The 5159-nt window shown below is 39.2% G+C and overlaps 1 non-coding gene across 1 annotated transcript; it reads right to left on the bottom strand.

Moving 5' to 3' along the window:
- Nucleotides 1-3988: 3988 nt before the first annotated feature.
- LOC141694616 (small nucleolar RNA R71) lies at nucleotides 3989-4095 on the bottom strand. The gene has a single exon (XR_012563904.1). It is a non-coding gene; the product is annotated as a small nucleolar RNA R71 (small nucleolar RNA).
- Nucleotides 4096-5159: the final 1064 nt, after the last annotated feature.

The raw sequence follows: 5159 nt of genomic DNA on the forward strand, positions 1-5159 counted from the left end.
CACTTTTTTTATATAAGCGACAATACTCCAAAAACACGTGGGTTGCCTCCCACGAAGTGCTTGTTTTCCATCCTTAGCTTGACGTGAAGCTTCTACATTTAAGTCATGGCAAGAACAGCGATCACCGATTCACGGTTCACCGTATCACCAAAGTAATGCTTCAACCTCTGACCATTAACCTTAAATGCTTGGTCCAGAAGCTTATCAACCACTGCATCATGCGGAAACACAGTTTTGACTATGAATGGCCCAGATTACCTTAAATTAAGCTTTCCTGGAAAAAGTCTGAGTCGAGAATTGAAAAGTAGGACTTGCTGACCAGGCACAAATGACTTGTGCACCAACCTCCTATCATGCCATCTCTTAACCTTCTCCTTGTATAACTTGTTGTTCTCGTAAACCTGTAGACGAAACTCATTGAGCTCATTAATTTAGACCATTCTCCTTTCTCCAGCAGCCGACATGTCAAGATTTAGTTTCTTCAAAGCCCAGTATGCTTTATGTTCTAACTCAACAGGTAGATGACATGCCTTACAATACACCAACTGGAAAGAAGACATACCTAAAGGTTTCTTGTATGCTGTTTTGTAGGCCCAAACAGCTTCATCTAGCTTCAATGACTAATCCTTCCTTGATGGACTCACCACCTTCTCCAAGATTCGCTTGATTTCTTGATTAGACACTTCAGCCTGCCCATTAGTCTGAGGATGATAATTGTGGCAATATGATGATTCACATGATACCTTTCCATTAATGTAGTAAATTTGCGATTGCAGAAATGCGCTCCCTTGTCACTGATTATTACTCATGGAGTACCGAAATGTGTGAATATGTTCTTATGAAGAAAATTTATCACCACCTTAGCATCGTTGGTTGGCAAAGCCTTAACCTCGACCCATTTAGACACATAATCTACTTCCAGAAGAATATATCGATTATTGCACGATTATATAAGTGGTCCCATGAAGTCTATTCCCCACACATCAAAAATATCAACTTCAAGAAGCACGTTAAGAGGCATCTCGTCCCTCTTGGATATATTCCCAACCCGTTGACAACGATCAGATCTCAACACAAACTGATGAGCATATTTAAACAAGGTTGGCCAAAAAAATCCCGCCTGAAGGATATGGGCAGCGGTCTTCTCTCCACCATAATGACCGCCATCTGCAGTGGCATGACAATATCGCAAAATACCCTCCGTTTCACTATACGGAATGCACCTCCTGATTATCTAATCTACCTCCAATCTGAACAAGAACGGCTCATCCCATCGATACCACTTCACTTTATGTAAAAACTTCTTCCTTTGAGCATAAAAAAATTCCGAGGAAATAACATTACTCACAAAATAGTTCACAATATCTGCAAACCATGGTTCTTCTTCTTGCACCCCAAAAATTTGCTCATCGGAAAAAGATTCATTGATTAACGTGTTATCTTGTGAAGCTTTACCGTGATCTTCCAAATGTGATAGATGATCCGCTACCTGGTTTTCCGTACCTTACTTGTCTTTGATTTCCAATTTGAATTCCCGAAGCAAGAGAATCCATCGAATCAATCGCAGTTTTAATTCTTTTTTCGAGACCAAATAATTAATAGTTGCATGATCAGTGTAAACCGTCACTTTTGTCCCAAGCAAGTAAGATCTGAATATTTTGAACCCGTAAACAACTCCCAAAAGCTCCTTCTCCGTAGCAGTGTAATTCAGCCGAGTATCATTAAGGGTTTTACTAGCGTAGTAAACCACATGGAAAATATTCTACTTTCTCTGATCGAGAACAGCTTCAACCGCAAAGTTGCTATGTCGAGTGGCATTTATGACACTTTATAACGCTCCGTAAAGCTTTGAATTGATGTTTTGTACTCAAGTTGTTAGTGTTTTTAACGTGTTTTTATAGTGTTTTTGCATTTCAGACATTTATCAGTAATACAGGTGAATTGGCATTGTTTGGATGCTAATATGGTGTTAGGATGGTGTCTAGAATAAAAGCTCATGAAAATTCTAGCTCAAACCATCAAGAAAAGGAGAAGTCAATATTTTTTCCAGAGAGACGGCGCGCCCGCGTTGTGATAGCGCGCGCCCGCGCCAGGATGGCTGAATGTCAGCGCGCCCATGCTAGTCAAGCGCGGTCGCGCCAGGTCGGGAATTAAAATCTTGTTTCTCATGGAATTTTGATCCAGAAGACTTCTACTCTGCATGGGCTGCTATATAAACATAACTTATGCTCATTTTTCATAACAAGACATAACAGAGCTTAAGAAGAAGGCGTAAAAAGACCGTAGAGCACAATTCAACCAAGGCGAAGAAGATGTAGTTTATACTTGTGATTCTTTGTTTTAAGTTATAACTTTGGATGCTAGTTTTCTTATTCGTAAACCTTTACTCTTGTTTCGTACTTGGTTTTATTAAGTATAAAGACTACATATATTATACCGTGCTTTCATCGGAACCCACATTGATGATGAGTCTGATTATGAGCTATTCGTTATCATGGGGTTCTAACGGATTTATTTATATATTTCTTTAGTTAACTCGTTTCAATGCCTTAGTGTGTGGTGATTGTATGATAACCTAGTTTTGGTTGTGCTTATTCATCTTATGAGCATCGCGGACTTATAAGATAGTGTGTTAATCTTTAATGAAGTGAAAGTGAATTTAAGGGTTTAGAACTTGTCATTCTAGCATAGGTTCATGTATGTGATATGCATGATTCGTAGGTAATTTTAACCATCTTACTTGCCCTATGTACTCACGAGAGATAACTTGTGCATTAAACCGTTATGTTGTCAAATTCTATAGACATATAGGGTCTCAATATAATTGGTGTCTATTCAGCTTCTATCTCTTTTGTGGATGTCTAGTAGTATAGTATTCGTACAACAAAAGTTGGCGTTTATCAGTTTTGTGTTATCAGATTAGTGTCATCACCATTACATGCTAAGGTTAAGAACTAAAAAGTTATTGAATGAAGTATTTAATGAAGTTAAAATCCCATGTTTGTGTCATATATTATTCAACTCTCTTTAATCTCTTAGTTTATGTTCTTCAGTATAATCTCTTAGTTAAGTGTAGTATAAACAACCTCAATTTGTTATTCGTCTTAGCATTGGATAATAACAATACTCATGTCGCATAAATACATTGATTGAAATTAACCTAAACATATTCCTGTGGGAAAGAACTAGAATTTATTCTATATTACTTGCGATCGCGTATACCTACGTGAATATTAGCACGTGTTTTAGCCCTAACAAGTTTTTGGCGCCACTGCCGGGGATATCGGTGTGTTAATCTTTAATGAAGCGAAAATGAATATAAGGGTTTAGAACTTTCCATGCTAGCATAGGTTCATGTATGTGATATGCATGATTCGTAGGTAATTTTATGTGTTTGTTATCATTGGTCATTAAAGTTCAGTGACTCGGGCGTTGTTACTTACTTAATTCCTTGTCGTGTTTCAGGTACTCTAGCGAACGTGTATGCATACACGTTCTCAGTCTCGTAAGTGGACACTGGATCAAGCTGAGGAAGAAGTTGTAGTCAAAGAGAAAGTTGAAGAAGAGATCTTAGTTGAGAAAGAAGAAGAGGCTCTTATTGCAATGGGGGAACCAGAAGTGAATCCAAAGGCTTTGATGGACTACTCTCAACCAAAGATCGATGATATTCAGTCTAGCATTGTTCGACTAGCCATCTCGGCTAATACCTTTGAGATCAAGTCGAGCACAATTCAGATGATACAGAACTCAATTTAGTTTGGGGGTTCTCCGACAGAAAACCCCAACATCAGAGATTTCATCATGATCTGCTACACTTTCAAGATCAATGAAGTTTCTGAAGATGCTATTAAGTTGAGGCTTTTCCCATTCTCTCTGCGGGATAAAGCTAAGTGTTGGTTACATTCTTTACCACCAGGGGTCTATCACCAAATGGGAGGATCTTGCTCAGAAGTTCTTAACCAAATTCTTTCCTATGGCGAAGACTGCTACAATCAGATATGCAATTACTCAATTTGCTCAGCAATCTAGAGAATCTTTGTGCAAGGCTTAGGATCGATATAAGGAGATTCTTAGGAAATGTCCTCATCATGGGATGCCTGACTGGATGATCATTAACTGTTTCTATAATGGTTTGGGTGTTAATTCTAGACCCATGCTTGATGCAGTATCAGGAGGAGTCTTGTGGACTAAAAGCTACGATGAAGCTTATGAATTAATTGAACTGATGGCTACTAATGAATACCAAAATTCTACTCAGAGACTAACTTAGGGCAAGGTAGCAGAAGTTTTGGAGTTGGATGCAACTACTGCTATAGCTGCTCAACTTAAGGCTTTGACGATGAAGGTGGATTCTCTGTCTAATTATAGAGTTAATCAGATCACTAGTGTCAGTGAGCTTTGTGCTGGTGCCTATGAGACTGATCAGTGTGCCATTTTTAGTGAATCAGCTCAGTTCGTGAGCAACTTTCAGAGGTCGCAGCAACCTGTACCAGCCATCTATCATCCTAACAACCGCAATCATCCTAACTTTATCTGGAGCAACACTCAGAATGCCGTTCAGCCACCTTATTAGCAGTATCCAGCAAAGCAATACAACCCCCTGGTTTTCAGCAACTGCAATATGCACCAAGGCAACAACTCCAGCTGTAACAGTCTAATGAAAAATCTGAACTGGAGGAGTTAAGGCTCATGTGCAAGAGCCAAGCGGTTTCTATCAAGACCTTGGAAAATCAAATTGGACAAATTGCCAATGCCTTGTTAAATCATCGACCTGGTACACTCCCTAGTGACACAGAAGTTTCAGGAAAGAAGGAAGCTAAGGAGCAGGTAAAGGCAATTACATTAAGGTCTGAGAAGGCTGTAAATCCCGAACACTCTCAAGTTTCGGATGAAGAAGCTGTAGCTGAGGAAAAAGTGCAGAAGGAAGCTGAAGTGGACCCAAGAAAGACTACTGTTGAACACACTCCTCCTGATGGTAATACATGGGAGAAATATATCTATCCTCCACCTCCCTTTCCTAAGAGGCTGCAGAAGAAAAAGCTGGATAAGCAGTTTGAGAAGTTTCTGGAGGTGTTCAAGAAACTTCATATCAACATACCTTTTGCTGAAGCTCTTGAACAGATGCCTAATTATGCGAAGTTTATGAAAGGTATTCTTTC

This window comes from Apium graveolens, chromosome 10 (assembly GCF_009905375.1).
Source record: "Apium graveolens cultivar Ventura chromosome 10, ASM990537v1, whole genome shotgun sequence".
Lineage (NCBI taxonomy): Eukaryota > Viridiplantae > Streptophyta > Magnoliopsida > Apiales > Apiaceae > Apium > Apium graveolens.